Source organism: Leptinotarsa decemlineata, unplaced genomic scaffold (assembly GCF_025532065.1).
Source record: "Leptinotarsa decemlineata unplaced genomic scaffold, Ldec_3_MD MMD2_tig00026358_RagTag_RagTag, whole genome shotgun sequence".
Classification (NCBI taxonomy): domain Eukaryota; kingdom Metazoa; phylum Arthropoda; class Insecta; order Coleoptera; family Chrysomelidae; genus Leptinotarsa; species Leptinotarsa decemlineata.
This window is the reverse complement of record NW_027412703.1, coordinates 1,885,512-1,904,839: the sequence shown is the minus strand read 5'-3', so window position 1 is coordinate 1,904,839 and position 19,328 is coordinate 1,885,512. Positions and strand designations below refer to the sequence as shown.

General features: G+C 36.3%; 1 protein-coding gene and 1 long non-coding RNA gene across 3 annotated transcripts in view; both read left to right on the top strand.

Moving 5' to 3' along the window:
• LOC111516133 (protease inhibitors) overlaps positions 1 to 19,328 on the top strand; it is a 78,103-nt gene that overhangs the window by 293 nt on the left and 58,482 nt on the right. The window lies entirely within an intron of this gene.
• LOC141486576 (uncharacterized) lies at positions 6,459 to 11,402 on the top strand. Its single transcript, XR_012467930.1, has 2 exons — positions 6,459 to 8,328; positions 8,387 to 11,402. It is a non-coding gene; the product is annotated as an uncharacterized lncRNA (long non-coding RNA).

Genomic DNA, 19,328 nt, shown 5'->3' with positions numbered 1-19,328 from the left:
GGAGGCTCCTTCTTCCTTAAAGCACCTTTCAAACTATGTAATTTCACATTCACATAAAAAAATATTGTTTTGATTGTAATAAAGAAAGGTCAGTATTCTTGTGATTTAATTATATTCAAGCATTACTACTGTGTTGATTTTTCTATACATTCAATAACCGTCCAGTAAAATATTATTTTTAATGAAAATAATTCAAATCTTATCACATTATTTTTTATATGCAAAACGTATGACTCTAAAACACGTTTAACGAGTTTGTGATCGCTCCTATTTTGTTTGAAGTTCCACAGGTTCCTTGAATGCTAGAAAGTTATTACTTGGTGGTATCCAACAACTGATAATGGAAAAACCTGCCCAATTTACATAAAACTGAATAGATTTGAGTTGTTCATACTTTGGTCATAGTCCGGGTGTTTCTGTCACTGATATGCAGGCCGTTTCTTTTATCATGTGGTAGCATTGTTATATTCTAAACCGTAACACATACGAAGACGATTAAATAGGAAAATGCTGTTTTTGGTTTTCTTCGAATAAAATTGTTATTTCGGAAAAAATCTGGAAATGGAAAAAAAGTTCTTGTATTCGAAACGTACTATTACGATATAATGATAAATATTCGATAAAACGTTTCGTGTCAACATGGCCACCACCTTTTTTTTCAATACTGACCTGTCTTTTTTATAACAAATATTGATGAAGCAATAAATTCAATATTCAAGGGGATATCATCATGTGATATCCCCGTGTGATATCCCCTTATTTCATTTTAAATAACTACCATCATCAGTGACAACAGTTTTGAATTACGGTCCTTCTTTTGTAAATTGTTTCGATTTCTTCAAAATATAATTCAGACAACTCAATAAATTCCACAGGTAGGTACCCTAACACAATGAAAATTAGTACTTTTTCGTTTTGTAGGTTTTTGTATAGCCGTAATCCTTCGTTCTAGGCTTATTTCTCCCTAATCAATTATAATTCGTAATATTTTTAAAATTCTCAATCCTGTAAGTTTCACAAACTACACCTCCCGATTTGATTTCCACAAACTTCATTTGTAAAATATATATCACAACATGTTTCGCTAACACAGTAGCTTTATCAAATAATTTTAATACTTCAAATTGCTTCTTACACTATTATTTATATACTACAGGTAACCATAATTTGAGACCACCTCCAAAAAATTATCTAAACCTCTACCTAAGGTACCTCTTCAATTATGATCATTTCAAGCATATTTCCTTACATCTACATCAATAATAATTCTTTCTTGGTTTTTAAGAAAACAAGTTGATAAGGTAGATAATCAAAATTATAGAGCTTTAATGTATTTTGGACAAACAACGGAAAAAGTGGCTTCATTTTTGAGGAAACGTGATATTAAAATTGCATAGATAGATAGATAGATAAGTTTATTAACTACGTAAATACAATGTATATTTGTAGTAGGTCCAAAAAGATGTACATTTCTATATAATAATAATATTTATTTGTAGTTCCATAGGAATACAATAAATATACAATCTATGAAAATTATTAAAAAAAACTACAAATTAGGCTAGAAACAACATGTACCGGAAGGATACTGTTGATCTTAGTTCTAGCCTTGAAGAAAAAAAAACTAAACGAGAGAAAAAACAATGAAAAAAGAAGAGAAAAAAAATAGAAAGGAGAGAGACAAGGAAGAGATAGAGAGAGAGAAAACATGTCAAATTTATTACTGAAAATTTTTCAGAAGAATAAAATCTATGAAATCAATGAAATCAATGGATTTATGATTGAGCAGCGATGAGATATTTTTTGTAACAGCACTTAAATGAAGAAACTTTACTAACTTTATATTTTTGTGGGATATTATTGTACAAACTATATACAGGGTGTCCCTGGACTTCCTCTTTTCCTCTCGGGAATGTATAGATGGGGTCAAAATATCACCAGTACTTCATATAACTTTTTTTCCTGAAATCCTTCGTTACCAAGTAACGGGCCCTCGAAGTTACAAAATGAAAAATGTTTTTCTTTGATAACTTTTCAAGTGAATATTCAAAATCATCCAAATTTTGGTAATTGACTAAACAAATGAATTCCTTCGATGAGCTTTCATGCAGGAGTCAGTTGTTTTGCTACAAAGTCAGGAACGGACAACCCCCGATGGTCCACACCCCAAAACTTTGAAATGACAGATATTTTTCAATATTTTTCAACAAATTAAGGTTACTTGGACAATTTTATGAATAAAAGTACTCGTGTGGAAAGTCGATCGGAGCAACGAGTCTTGATAAAAATGTAGTTTCACTCGACGACATCAAACCCGCTCGTCCACCATTATTTGAAATGAATAATTATCAAAGCAGAAATAATAATGATAACGTTAATTCTACAACATTTATCCTGAGATGTCTACCATTATTCGAAAATATTAGTTTTTAAGGAAAATGGAAATGATAGGTAAAATGTTCATAACGAATTTTTATAATGCAAACACGTTTAACTAACGAAACTCAAGAGCCTCAAGAGCAAACAGAAATGAAAAATCCGCTACAGAAATTGCTCGATATGACCACCTTCTCTCTCTATACATTTTCTTAGTCTGCGAAGACACCCTCTCTGTACTTGAAATAGCATTCCAGGGTCGTTTCGTATGACTTCACAATGTAATGTTATTCTATTCAACAATGCATCTCTTGTGTGAATAGGTGTAGCGTAAACAAGGCTTTTTAGATGCCCCCACAGAAGAAATCCAATGGATTTAAATCCGGAGACCGTGATGGCCATGAATATGGCCCACCTCTACCAATCCATCTATTGTGGCAAATATGGTTCAGATGGTCACGCACAATCAAACTAAAATGAGGAGGAGCGCCATCATGCATAAACCACATATCTCTTCGGGTTTGCAATGGAACATGTTCCAAAAGTCCATTCAAATCGTTCTGAATGAACTCCAAATAACGTTCTCCATTCAATCGGTCCTATAGAACGAATGGTCCTATAAGATGGTTTCCTATGATACCAGCCCAAACATTCACGTTGAATTTCCGTTGGTGTTTGGTTTGCAATATCCCATGGGGATTTTCTTCGGCCCATATATGGAGATTATGAGAGTTGATAACTCCATCTCTACTGAAACCTGCTTCATCAGTGAATGAAACTCGATTAATAAAAGTCATATCCTCTCTTTGCCTATCCATAAACCAATTGGCATATTCCAGTCGTGCTGGAAAATCTTGAGGTGTCATGACATGTACCTTCTAGATGTGAAATGGGTGGAGCAGTTGTTCCCTAATTATTCTATGAATAGTGGACTTGGATGTATGGAACTGTTCTGATAGATTTCTGATGCTCATTGAAGGATCATCAGCGACGGCTTCCAAAATATTTTCCTCCAATGCAACGGTACGTACAGTCCTAGGAGCGCCCTCACCACCTCGTTTTGGCAAAACTGTACCTACAATAATATCGAAATAAAACAACGTGCTCAAATTAATTATCAATTATTACATACCTGTCACCCTCAAGCTGCGATCGACACGCTCGAATGTTTCTCTTGACGGTACCGTTCGATTGGGAAAATGCTCGGAATACAGACGACGAGCTTCTGCAGCATCACAAAATGCTCGTCCATAAAATACATGCATATCTGCATATTCATTGAATGTAAACTGTTCGGCTATATCAAAAAAATTCAAAATATCCTATAGAATATTGACAATACAATGATAGTCATATGACAACGCACCACTCAACAAAACAAAATCGCATTCCAGTTTCTCATTTTTTATCAAAACTTTCTAAAAGGTTTTTTTGTCAACATCTGTGAAAGAAATGGAACATAATTATTCCCTGGATATTTTTCACCTGATCATGTGCAGCCGTTTTTGTAGTTCATTCGTTTGCTTTTTATTAGTATAGTAAATATTTTTTCCGATGTGCGTTTTCTCAGCTAAATTTAGATTCGTGTTAAAGAATTTCTCCCATAAAATTATAATTATCAGTGAAACTCCTCAACAGTTTAGCTGTAAAGAAGAATTTGAAACATTCGAATGTTGAGTTTCATGAGATTCAGATAACTGATCAACACGAAACGTGATTATTCCACACGTATTATGTACATACAAAATATGGAATGAATTCGATATTTCATAGTAGAGTAGCTTGTTAGTTTGAAAACACCACGAATCTACAGAACTTGATATTTCTTTTGAAAAAATATCTGCTATCACAATTGTGACTTAAACTTCCATATAGGTACTGTACTTTTTGTTTACGACTTCATTTTAGCATACTTTGTATTATTCCTGTTATAAATGTTGTTGAATTAACGTTATCATTATTATTTCTGCTTTGATAATTATTCATTTCAAATAATGGTCGACGAGCGGGTTTGATGTCGTCGAGTAGAACTACATTTTTATCAAGACTCGTTGCTCCGATCGACTTTCCACACGAGTACTTTTATTCATAAAATTGTCCAAGTAACCTTATTTTGTTGAAAAATATTGAAAAATATCTGTCATTTCAAAGTTTTGGGGTGTGGACCATCGGGGGTAGTCCGTTCCTGACTTTGTAGCAAAACAACTGACTCCTGCATGAAAGCTCATCGACGGAATTCATTTGTTTAGTCAATTACCAAAATTTGGATGATTTTGAATATTCACTTGAAAAGTTATCAAAGAAAAACATTTTTCATTTTGTAACTTCGAGGGCCCGTAACTTGGTTACGAAGACTTTTAGGAAAAAAAGTTATATGAAGTACTGGTGATATTTTGACCCCATCTATACATTCCCGAGAGGAAAAGAGGAAGTCCAGGGACACCCTGTATATTATAACTGAATGATCGTCGATATAGAGTGGTTCGATGGGGCGGCGGAGAAAGTAACCCTTTGAACCTCAAATTTAGAGTGTGTACATCGCTACGAAATCTTATTTTGTTATACAAATATGATGGACATTTGTTAATCAATATTTTATGAAAGAGGGTAGCCGAGTGTAAAACACGTTCCATAGACAACCAATTGGTTTCCTTAAGTTTATATGTCATATTTTCTAATACCATATATATACCTAAGACATGATTTTTGAACTCTCTCAATTCTTGAAATATCTTTTTTATCCAGGCATGAACCATACACAACATCACAATATGCAAAATGACTCAACACAAGAGCATTTGTCAATTTTATTTTCAAACTTATTGATAATAAATGACGATGAGGATAAAGCATATTCAAACTCAAACATGTTTTGTAAACCTTAAATTCACGTCCATTTCGATACCTAAATTTTTTGCTACGTTCGTGGGGCATATTACTGTACCACCAATAACAATATTAATATGTCTCTCCACCAAGCTACGATTACCAAAAACAAGCAGATTAGTTTTGTTTGAATTAATTTTGAGGTTATGAGCTTCAGATGCTGAAATAAGACGAGCTAAATCTTCATTCAATTTTTGATTAGCAGTAGCAACGTCATCAGGGTTAAATGATAGATATAGTTGAGTGTCATCCGTATATGTGAATTACAATGTCTTAAAACAGAAACTAAATCACAAGTGTATAAGCAAAATAATAAGGGTCCAAGTATAGATCCCTGAGGCACTCCAAATTTAATAAATTCACTGCTTGATTTTCCCTTCGAAGTTTCTACAAACTGTGAACGATCTTTAACATAGCTTTTAATTAAATTTAAAGCAGGTTCAGAGAATCCGATGAAGTTCAAAATTGCAAATAAAATTGGATAACTAATAGTATCAAAAGCTTTGGAAACGTCTATAAGTATCAAAGCAGTCGTGTTACCTTTGTCTGCAGCTTCAAAAATATCATCAGTTATTGTCAAGAGAGAACAAGTAATACGTAGGCAAAGTTAGTTGAAAATAATAAAGACAAAACATCCAAATTCAAGAAATCAGGAGTATATAAATTAAGGTGTGGAAATTGTCCTAAGGTATATATTGGTCAAACTGGCAGATAATTTAGGAATCAATGAATCGATGGATGTAGCTATTACTACGTGGTAGGAAATCATACTGAAAAAAAGAGAAATGAAACTTTCTATGTTATTACTTTCTATGTTTTTGATCGCCGTGAGCGATAATGAAGGCACGAGATCAGTCGTGCCTTCTCGCTGCTGATGTTCTTGTCCTGGTTCTGATGTTAATGTATTTCGGGGTAAGTTTACTTCTCAGGCGCTCTTGGTTGAACCATAAATTCTGCGATGCTTGATGGTACTTCATTTTTAGTTTAAAGTAGTATGTGGCTTGTCGAGCTGTACTTGCTTCTTTCAATAAATTGATGGATGTAGCCGTTACTACGTGGTAGGAAATCATACTGAAAAAAAGAGAAAAAAAACTTTCTATGTTTTTACAACTTTTATTTGTAACTGACGTTACTGCAGTTTCGTCCTATACGGACCTTTTCAAACTTATTCAATAAACTAACAATGATTCATTACATTCGCCATTATATACCATCTCTATGAGTACTAATAGAAATAGAGGTACTTGACTTGATTGAGTACCTGAATTTATAGTTCACAATGCGGATGTGCGGCGAGTAAACTAAATTGATTTGGTCATTTAACAGTTTGCACCCGCAATGTTTATGTTTGTGAATTTCCAAGAATTCTAAATACTTGAGTTTGCAACCCTTCCTGGTCTAGTGCAGAATTTCCGTATCGTTTAGATTCGGAATGGTTTGAAAACGTCGAATCATTTTTTCCTAGTCTGAAGGACCTTTCATGTTCAACACACTGTTTTTGGAAATTTCGACCACATTGTCCCAAGTAGGAGATTTGAGCCGGTTCTAAGCCTCCCCCCACCACTATGACGTATTAATTGCTTTTTTATTGGTTGTTGTTTGGTGAAGTCAAGGTGATGTGACCTTGAAGGGTGTGGTGTATGGATTGTTCAGAAATTTTTTCCCGGTTCTAATCCTCCCCCCACCAATATGACGTGTTATTTGCTTTTTTTTGTTGTGCAGTGAAGTCAAGGCGTTGTGACCTTGAAGTGTCTGGTGCATGGATCGTTCAGATTTTTTTTTTCATATGAGATTTTGTGTGTGCATGTGTGTGTGTGTGTTAGAGAATGCACGGTACAGGGTTTCATCATGTGCTTGTTTGTCTATGTACAAACATACGTCTGCATACTTCGAAGATCCTCCAAGTAATGAATGCTCCATCGGTGTGAGGGCACCAAGTTAGTAGTGGAGTGACGTCACAGCAATAACCGTTCAACGGCTAGAGAGCGACATGTTCACTCCACGACGTGTGGCAGAGTAATGCGTATTCATCGGTCTGCTCTCACCTCCCTCGATGTAGTGAAGGATGTGACGTAACGCCCCAGACTCGCCATCAATGGTGACACGCAGGCGGGCGAGGACTGTGCTAACGTCTGTCTTCTCCGAGAGCGCAACGACAATTGCTTGTTCGGCTATCGCTCTCGAAGCAGTGAATGATGTGACGTAACGCATCACCCTACCCTCGCTATTGATGGTGACACGCAGGCGGGCGAGGACTGTGCAAACGTCTGCCCTCTCCGAGAGCGCAACGATCACTGCTTGCTCGTGCCGGCAACTCGCATCAAATTGGGAGATGGGCTTGGCTGTGACGTCAGGCATTTCTAGCGGATGCATCGATGTGTCCTTACCTACCCTCACTCTCTACGGTGATGCGCAGGCGACGTGGATTATGGTATTTAAGAAGCGGGCGAGTGTTGGTTATGTCAGTTTCCATCGAGTGAGTTAGTGAGAACATATCATAGAAAATGTATTCTTGTGAATGTGGTAAATCTTTTACCCGTAGTGACAACCTTCGTCGTCATCAGCTCCAGAGTTGCCAAGGAGGGCCATCAGTGAAACGAGTGAGATTAGATGACGCTGCAGCACCTATGTACACATGTAATTGTTGTAATGTGATGATTCCATTGACTCAAGTGAATTCTCACAATAGAACTCTACAACATAAGAATAATACATGTGTTCAATTCAGTGATGGTGTTCAAATTATAAAGAGCGCCTTCAAACGTCGGATTGCGACATACAGGGTGCAGAGTTCCATTGTTTCCACCGATTACATGTTATTCTTTAATGAAATCAGGCAGAAAGTTATAGAATTATTGGAATCGGCCATCAGGGTTCACAAAATCATCAAAGTGAATATGGAAGTATTTGGGAGTTATATTCTACAAACACAAGACCTGAAGGAAACCAAATCATTTAATTCACAGAATAGAACAGTTGATCAATCTACTGATTTGAATTCCTTATTTGATGGATTTCGAAATGGGATTATCGCTCAAACTACAGAATTCCAGGAACGTGATTCAGGTAAACATTTCTACCAAGTTTTAATTGGATGGGTTAGTAATATTGTTCTGTATTTAAGGTTGGACTTGTGAAAAAATCATGTTTCTGGAGTTGAACATTAATAAATACAGCCCGCTCAGTGGATGTTCATATGTGAAGCTGCCTGAATGTATTGAGCGTAGGAAGGCCGTGGTTAATGTCCGTAATGAAGATCAGCATTGTTTTGCATGGGCTATCACTTCAGCACTACATCCTGCAATCGATAGAACATCAGAAGTTTCATCGTATCCACATTTCAGTACAGTCATAGATGTAACAGGTATGAATTTTCCGGTAAAGTTGAAAGATATTGTGAAATTTGAAGACAAGAATGATATTTCAGTTAATGTGTACGGTTTAGAAAGTAAATTCGAGAAGGGTAAAATAATGTATGAAATAATTGGACCATTACGTTACTCTCAGAGAAGACTTAGAAGACATGTCAATTTGTTACTTATCACAGATGATTTCGGTAATAATCATTATTGTTGGATCAAAGATCTTTCAAGATTAGTTTCAAGCCAATTATCGGCTCATGAACATAAGAAATTTTTTTGTGATGGCTGTTTATTATATTTTTCTAATGAACAATTACTATTACGTCATAAGATAAATGATTGTAATCACTTGAGTACTACAACACCATCAACCAATTTCAAAGTCAATAAATATGGGAAAACGGTACCTGAAAATATACTAACTTTTGAAAACTTTGAGAAACAAATGAAGGTACCATTTGTAGTGTATGCAGATTTTGAATCAGTACTGAAGCCGATTCAAACCACTAAACCAAATCCTGAATACTCGTATTCGATCAAGACATTCAAACATGAGCCTTATTCATTTGCTTATTTGATTAAATGTTCATACAATGATGATTTATCAAAATTTGTTTCGTATAGGGGTGTGGATGCAGCCCAGAAATTCGTTAGCAAAATCGAAGATGATTTGAAAAATATTTATGAAAATCATCTCAGGTTTCCTATTCCTATGGATGTACAAACTCCTGAGGAAGAGGAACAGTTTGCTTCTGCCACAAATTGTGGCATTTGTTCCAAACAATTTAATGATGGCGAAGTCAAAGTGAGGGATCATTGTCACCTCACAGGAAAAAAAAGGTCCCCTGCTGCTCATTCATCTTGTAATTTGAATTTTAAATTGCCAAATTTCATTCCTATAATTTTTCACAATCTCAGTGGATATGATTGTCATTTATTCATAAAGGAATTGTATAAAAACAAAGATAAAGTGGATGTCATCCCACAAACTAATGAGAAATATATATCTTTCACAAAACATCTCTTTACACACTCCTATACGGATAAAGATGGTAGGGTGAAGAAGAATTATTTGAAAATGAGATTCATTGATAGTTTCAGATTCATGCCTAGTTCTTTGGAGAATTTAGGTGCAAATTTAACATCTGATCAGTGTATCGAGATGCGCAAACATTTCCCACAAATTGAAAATTTCAATTTGATGAGAAAGAAAGGTGTATTTCCCTATAGTTTTGTTGATGACATCAAAAAACTGAATCATCCAAGACTTCCAACCAAAAATCAATTTTATGATAAACTCAATTGTGAACATATATCAGATAATGATTATGGGAGAGCTCAACTTGTTTGGAATTTATTCGAATGTCAGGATTTGGGTGAATACTCTGATTTATATTTAAAGTCAGATGTGTTACTATTATGTGACATTTTTGAAAACTTTAGAAATATATCTGTTGATAAATATAAATTGGATCCGGCACAATACTTCACTGCACCCGGATTATCGTGGGATGCCATGTTGAAATATACTAATATTGAATTGGAATTACTAACTGATATTGATATGGTTCACTTCTTTCAAAAAGGTATTCGTGGTGGAATAAGTCAATGTAGTGAAAGGAAACATAAAGCAAACAATACATTTTTACCGGATTATAATCCAAATGAACCATCTTCATTCATTTCATATTTGGATGCAACAAATCTATATGGTCACAGCATGTCGCAACCATTACCAACAGGTGAATTTTCATGGTTAGCACCTCATGAAATTCTCAATCTTGATATAATGAATGTGGATATCGATAGTCCTTATGGATATGTATTGGAAGTGGATATACATTATCCCCAAGAACTTCATGATAAACATTCCGATTTACCATTCTTAGTTGAACGTTTGATACCTCCATATGCAAAATCGAAAGTTCCCAAATTAATTCCAAATTTAAACGACAAAAGAAAATATATTGTTCACTATAGAAACTTACAGCAAGCTGTCAATCATGGTTTGATAGTGATGAACACACATAGAGTATTGAGGTTTAAGCAATCATGTTGGATGAAGCCTTATATAGATTTGAATACTGAAATGCGTAATAGGTCTAATAACAAATCTGAAAAAGATTTCTACAAACTAATGAATAATGCAGTCTATGGAAAAACAATGGAAAACGTAGACAATAGAATTGATGTTAGACTCATTACACATTGGGAAAATATAAAAAGAACTATAGGTGCTAGTTGTCTCATATCTCGACCAAATTTTAAAAAATGCTCTATTTTTACAGAAAATTTTGTTGCCATTCAATTGGCTAGAGTAAAAGTTCATTATGATAAACCACTATATTTAGGATTTTCCATTCTAGAATTATCTAAAACAGTTATGTATGATTTTTTCTATGGATGTATCAAACAAGAGTTTGGAGAAGATGCGTCCTTACTCTACACTGATACCGACTCCCTTATTCTCAAAGTAAATACAGACAATTTCTATGAATTTATCAAAAATAATATAAATAAGTTCGATACATCTAATTATAAAATAGGAAACCAATTCAATATTCCAGTGACAAAGTCAGTTCTGGGTAATTTCAAAGATGAATTCCCAAATGATCCAATAATCAGCTTTTACGGTACAGGTGCTAAAGCGTATTACGTGAAATCTGTTGATGGTGAACTGAAGAAGGCCAAAGGTGTGAAACGATCTGTTATAAAGAATGAATTGACATGTGAAGACTATGAAAAAATCATTGAAGAGGGAGGTATGATATTCAGGAAGATGAACTCGTTCAGAAGCGTATTGCATGATATTTACACTGAATTGAAAAATAAAGTCGCTTTATCGTATCATGACGACAAGAGATTCATCATTCCGAATACCACTCGAACTCTTCCATGGGGTCATAGCGATATAGAATTTTATCGAAATGATCCTAATGATAACATTCGTTGGGTGTCTGAAATCGTTCATTCTTTTTCTCAAGAGAGCGCCTTAGACCAACTAATCAATTTGTTGACTGTAGAGATGAATAATTGAATTATAATTCGAAGTATTATTGCTTATTCCTTCAAACCGGAACATTCTTATTTGTGATTATTTGTGATTATTGTATTATGTATTGTATATGTATCACTTTTACCAAGTTACTTAGATGAATAAAAAATGATAAAAATATTATTTGTTTCATTTCTATTTTCCTAACCAATTACTGTAAAGTATATAGCATAATGTAAATGAAAGAAATATCAGTTTGAAAAGAATCATCGTAGAGTGCACAATGTCTAAAACAATCGATAAGTTTGGTAGAAAAAGAAAATTGGGTGGTAATGTCATTCGAGGTCCTCCCGGGATTGGTTTTAAATTAACAAAAGATGGTCATTATGACATGCAAAGAAAAATATTGAAAAATATAAGCGAACCAATTGACAAGAGTGATTGTGTAACTGTATCATATCTTGAGGGGGAAATTAACGGAACAAAGGAGGTTATACTTCTAGCCCTACAAGCTGCAATACAATCCACAATAGGTAATATTGCTCGCGATGCCCGTCAAGCATTTGACGATAAAATTGCAGAGGCTCGGATAACTTTCACTCGTAAATTTGACAAACTTACAAATGATGTGGACATAAAAATGTCTGACATAACAGCGTCTACAAATAAAAAATTTGATGCTATGTCAAACATAACAGGGACTACAATGAAAAAGTATGATGTACTAGAAGAGAGAGTTGAAGTTTTGGAGAAAAGCCATAAAGTCAGGCCATCAGGTGGACTGGGATATCCAGGACTGGACATTGATCCAAATGTTAGAATAATAGAACCAAAACCAAAACCAACAGATGACGTATTAATTGAACCAACATGGTGAATTTACTCCCGCGTTAGGTTAGATTAGATTAATACATACAGTAGGTTAGGGTCATAGGTGTTAGGTTAGGTTAGGTTTCACGGCGCGCGAAGCGCGCGGGTGGGGGTGGGGGGCGGCGGGGCCGCGCGTAGCGCGGCCCCGCCGCCCCCCACCCCCCACCCCCCCCTCCTCCCCCCGGGGTGGTGGGTGGGGTGGCCCCATTACGCTCGCGCCGGCGCGCGAAGCGCGCCGGCGCGAGCGTAGCGAATTGGGGCGTAAGCCGCGCGGAGCGCGGCCCGCTTTCTTCCCACCATTGCTCACCCCGCCCACTTCCTACCATTTCTCGCCCCACCATATTCCAACCATTGCGCATGCACGCCCCCACCTCATTCCCTCCACTCCCAATGATGTTGATACCCCGAGGAGCACGTTCTTCTACATTCAGTACGACAACTCCAGTCATCCAGAGCAGTCCAGCCATACTCAACCAGAAGCAGTGTACTATACGACGAGGAGCTAAGTTTGAGTAAGTTAACAATGTACTTTAATTTTTTACATCTACTAACTTTGTATTATTTTACATTTTTAGAATGGCATCCAACACTCAGGAATTAAATAACGCTGTGGCATCCATCATGCCTATGACAGAGCAGGAGAAGGCATCCACTTCGCGAGTTAGGTGCAGATCCACCAGCCCTGACTTATTCGAGGAGGAGGAGGAAGTCAGGCCTGTAAAGAAGGTTTGCCAACGACCTGCAGCGAAGGTTGGTCCTATTTCTAAGTACCGAGCTACTTGCAATAGGACTAATCCTTATGCAGGTAGTTGGTCGACCGCTCCAAACAGCTTAAGGCCCTCCACACCACCCGCAGCAGTAGTGGAACAACCTAGGGCGCCTTCTCCGGAGGAGCCACCAGTTGTATTGTCCCCATCGGAGGAGGCTCCCATCGTATTCACTCCGTCGGTGGTGCCGCTTTCGCCGATGCTGGCAACACCGGTGACGAATCCTGAAGTGTTAGTGCCACAAGTGCGACAGCCTATCGGAGAGGTTAGTGAAATGTTGGACAGTTTTCTACAGAGATGTAAGGAAGCAGAACATGCTTCTCGAGCTAGTGAGGCCGCGTTGGTTAAAAGGAAGCGCGAAATGGCTGAAATTGTTAACCGACGGAGGGAAGCAGAAAAAGTAATAGCCGAACTAGATCGGAAGTATGCATCTCTGGAGAAAAAGTGTGAAGCAGATACCTCTTCGATAGAGACTTATAAAAAGTTAGTGACTTTTATAAAAACTTTCCCATAGATTAAGTGTAAGTGTAGTAAGATTAGTTTTAGGTTAGTTAGGAATATTTAATTAAGATAGTTTTAAGTTTATGTTTGTAATTTTAGGAAATAAAAATAAAATAAAAAAAAAGAAGTGAAATTAAGGGTGTACATTGTTTTGGTTTGGTACACATTGAACAATGCGATGGTTGGAGCATTTTTCTTCACTTCGTCTCATTATTATTTCCTTTTTTTATTTCAATTACAAGTTCTTCTATGCAAATACCTCACATCAATTTTTGTGTTCTCTAATCTATTGTAAATAATCTCTTGGGAAGAAAATATGTTTCATAATGAAATCAATAAGTATATTTCATATAATTCATATAGTATTTTCAATTTTCTCTTTCATGGAATATAGCTCATGTCATTTTTGAAATTCATTCCCACTCAATCCCCTCTCCTCCCCACTCCTCCCCCACTCCCTTTCAAAAGTATAAAAGTAGGAATTATCTGTTGGAATATTCAGTTGATCAGCCACCTTCAACATGGAACCTGATTCAACTACTGAGCCGTACAGTGACCCAGCGCATCAACATCCTTACTGGGCTTCTATCCATGAAGGTTTCGTTACCTCCACGACGGCACCTCACTCGATGGATTATGATGACATAATTTATGATGATCGGATACAAGTGCTTCACGTTACTGGAACCGATCAAGCGGACCTGTCTGATGGGGATTATCCAGATCCCTATGATTGGCGGAATGACTACGAATGGGATACACAGTCCGGAAACACAGACGACGACGACAGCGATGACGATGATGACGGTGACGCTGACAATGAGTCCGATGATAGTCCTCCACCATCCCCTATCCTGATTGATGAAGTCCTGAATTCAGACGATGATATGTAATCGTTTCCTCATTTCTCCCATCCTTTCTATTCCTTTCCTTTCCTTCCACGGAGTACACACTTTTTGGTTGGTGTACACGAGGCACTGCGAGGTTGGGGCAGTGTCTTTTTCCCTCTCCCTTATTAGTTTTTTTTATAATAATCACTCAGAGTTTCTCATAAAAATAATCACTTAGAATTTCAAGAAAATTGTCATTCTTATTGCTTTCGAATTTCAAACACTGAATTGTTCTACATTTACACTTCACCCCCTCCTTTTTTTTCCAATATAAATAAAGCATCAATCCCAGTTCTATATCATTCTTCCACAATGTCGAGTGCTGATTCCACCACCGAACCGATGAGTGTACCAGAGTGTTCTATGACGAGTACAGGCCCCATCCAGGTACATGGAATAGATTCAACGTTCGATCATTTCAGTACAAATTTTGCACAAATGCTGCAACGTATCTATGATCTACCTGATGATTTCCCGGCACGTATGGAAGAAGGTATGCAAGAGGAAGTAGAGGCAGAGTTAGAGATGGATGTCAATGAGTTAGACGATCTAGAGGATAACGAGCTAGATAATTATGCTAATGATGATTCCATTAGTATATCGTCTGATTCAGATGATTATGAGGATGACATCATCAGTATATCATCAGATACAGATGATGATACAATCATCATTGTTTCTGATGATGATGAGGAGCGTTAGTCCATACCATTGCATGGATTAATAAAAAAAACAGCCCTTTTCAGGGCTACAATTGAAGACTGAAACAATAAAAAAAAATAGCTCTTTTCAGAGCTATCATTATACTTTCAAACAGAAACAGGTTCATACCATTGTTAACATTATAGTCTCAAACAAAATGTATGTATGTAAAAGTATTCATCATTATATGCATACAATGATTGACAAAATGCCAACTTCAACTTTCATTTAAAGTAGTACTCATCATATGCATAGATATTCAATGACTATCAAATTCCAAATATCGACTTTTCAGTCAAAGTAGTAATTTATTTGTCATATAATGTATAGATATTCAAAGACTAACAAATTACTTAGACTTTTATTAGTCAAAGTATTCATTTGTCATATAATCTATGAATACTAATACAACTAACTACTGTTTGTGTGAATAATGTAGCCCTGAAAAGGGCTGTTGTTTTTTTTTGACCAGTAGGTCCACGGTTATTGTGCCACAGGTTGGACATTATTACATATAATACATGTAGATACTCGGGTGAAGTTTGTTAGTGGCCTCTCGCAAGCTTCACACCAATTCTGTCCCATTTCCATAATTGAGACAGTGTTGTGGGTGTTGACATGGGCATACCACCCTCCATTATTGTTTCTATGCGAATAAAACCGAAAGCAGCACCAACATAGTTTTTTGTTCTCTCCATCTATTGTGCTGATCAATACGTATGCATCCATTGCACAATACAAATCCAAGGGATCTTCCAGTGTCTCACTGACATTGAGCGTTCGCATACCGATCCTCAAAGCACCATCGCCTTCAGTTGTGTCAGCTTCTATCCCTTCATCATCTCCTTCTTCATCCATGACCCTCTCAAACTCCATCACGTCATCATCTTCGTCGCTTTGGTTGGCCTCGTTTTCAACTTCGTCTATCTCATCTTCATCGACTCCAACATCTTCTGCTTCAACTATCACTTCCTCTAGCGGAACATTGACATCCTCATCATCTGATTCGTCTATCCAATTGTTTTCATCAACAGCAGATATTCTATTTAATGCAGCATTTATTTTTGCAGAATTCATCTTGTTGTTGTTTGCTCACAGTTGTAGAGAGTGAATGAATGAACTCTAGGTTTGCAAGTCGACTTATATAGGAGGTGATGCGACTCCCACTTGACTCGTTTAGAGTGGAATAGTAGGAGAAGTTATCCCACTATACTTTCACATGATGTTGATTTGTATAAATAGAGATCGTAGGTGTAGGAGAGAGCATTCAGAGTTTCTGTAAGTCATCTCTTAATATTTCTAATCGAATTAGTAAAATGCCGTTTCCAAAAGAGTGGAATGAAAAACCAAAAGTGTGTGTCTACCCAATGATGATTGCAGGGGCTATTGTGTGCTACTTTTGTCAAATAAGTAGACCTAAGGATTCAATCAATCCATGTACTGGTATGTGTAGTGATTGCGTGTTGCGGATTCAACTATCGCCTCCTTCTCATCCACCGAAGCGAACAAAATCGGATTATCGTCAACAACAGTTACAGTGTCTGAAGTGTTCCGAACCTATAATATTTAACAATATAGGTATCTGTAGAAATATTTGCGGTACCTGTGCTGCCGTTCCAACTCCACTGCAACGTTGTTTGCGTTGTGATACATATTCCATGAATTGTTGGAATCATGTATGCAATGCATGTAGAAGTACTTGGGATCTGTGTGAGAAGGTTGGTCAACTCTACCCCAATAGGAGAATCCATTTTTTTCAATGTTGGTGTTTGACGCACGAGCAACAACTATTGAGGAATAGAGTCAAAGAACGTTCCACATCCACAGAGACATATTAACATTTTTCATTTTATATTTTTTATTATCGTTATTGTCCTCTATTATTAATAAATATATATATATATATATTTTGAATTTATTTGTATTATTTTCTAACATTTAAAAATACATGCATGCAACACAAAGTTTTCCTCTTAAATGACAAAGATTGTTACATGCGTGAATAGTTTAGTGAGAGAGCGCATGTGCCAGTTGATGAAAGAGCGCATGCGCTAGTTTATTTTCTTCTATAAATGGTGAGGTCTCAGTAACATCATCACCTTTCCTATCCACATTCTATTGCTATCACATATCATTCCTCAGACCTTAATAATCATGAGCTCTATGCCGCTATTGATTGCTGAAGATGGTGCACCACTTATTGATATCGATCAGACTGATTTTGAAAATATTCCAGTATTACATTTATCAAGTCAAGATTCGATAAATGATTTTGATATTAACGACTTCGTTAACTTTGCAGATGTGCCAGAACCAAATGAGCAAATTATTATTGAAAATCCGATCGTTTCGCAATTATCATCACTCAAACACTCTTCATCTACCCTTCCTCTTGGTGTTGATAAGAAATCTAGAACAATCAAGAGGAAGGTTACTAAGGCATCTTCATCGATTGTCACTGACTTTAAAGAAAAGAAAGAATCCAAAAGTGTTGTGCGACAGAAAAAACCCGCAACGAAAAGTGACAGATCGAAGAGGAAGCCAAAAGGTACTCCTAAAGAAATGAAGAGTGATTTGAAAGCTGAACCGCTATCTTCTTTCAGTCCCCTCCATCGGTTTGGGGAAATGAAAAGGAAAGCAAAATACCGTCTTGTAAAGGCACAGATGACTATTGCTGAACTTGAAAAGAGTGAGCGAGCTATTAATGCTAATAATGAAACTCTTGAAGCATTAGATGCCAAGATTGCATTAGCGAAGGTTGAATTGGCTAGAATGTCTAAAGATGCTGATGAACTCCGTTCAAAAATAGGTAAAGATAAGCAATTCCATCAACGTTCGAGAATGCAAGCTCAGGCTGAGCTTGAGCAGTCGACTAAGCTTTATGAGACGGCATTATCAGTGAGAGATAATTGGCAAAAGGAGTTGGATACTGCATTTCAAAGTGACGGCGATTAGTTTTGGGAATGATAATGTGTTTTCAATATCGTGAGTTGAAAAATATAAGCGGGAATGGAGTATACAATTAATTTGGTTTGGTATACACAGAACATTGCGAATGGCTGGGGCAATGTTTACCGCTGCAATATTTTTCAATTCACATACTTATAATTGAAATGAAAACAATAATGAACTTTAATATTACTTTATTCATAAAAGTCACTATTAGATACATTTAAACCATATTTGATTCATCAATCCAAGAATTTTGTTCGCTAGGAAGACCTAACCACTTTACATATACTTTATTTTTTCTTCTCTTCAACACCTTCTCAATCAGATATACGTCAGGATTCTCGGTTCGTAATAACTCTTCTTCGTAAAAACATCCTCTAATCGGCTGTTCATTCATATCTTCAAGATTATAAGTCGTTGGGATGGTTTTATTAATTTTAACAATCTTGAATAGCTCCGTGGTAAAATTCGCAGTGTAAGACTTTTCAAAAATATTTTTGTATTTACTTATACGTACAATATCATTCAATTGGAATTTGGGTTTACTTTGTCTTCCTCCAATTCCATTGATACCCTTGAATTTCAATTTTGTTGTTGAATCAACATTGATGGGTGCCATACCTATTGTACGATGAACTTTATTATTATATCTACTAGTTATAATTGGAAGAATATCAAGCCATTTGTGGTGACCTCTCATCGAAAATTCCTTGTAGAGCCATGCCTTTATTGTACGAATCACTCTTTCTGCTATAGCTGCCTTCTTTGTGCTGAATGTTGAATAATGATTGATATTATATTCTCGCATGAGAGATGAGAAGCTTCTATTAAAAAATTCTTTCCCTTGATCGCTTTGTATATGTTTAGGGGAAAATTTGGCTTTCTTCAGTACATATTTCATTGCATTAGTTATTGTACTACCTGTTTTACCTTTAACTGGCACAGTCCATAGATATTTTGAGTAACAATCAATTACTACAAGTATATATCGGTATCCTTCATTACTTTTTGCATAAGGTTGTAGTTC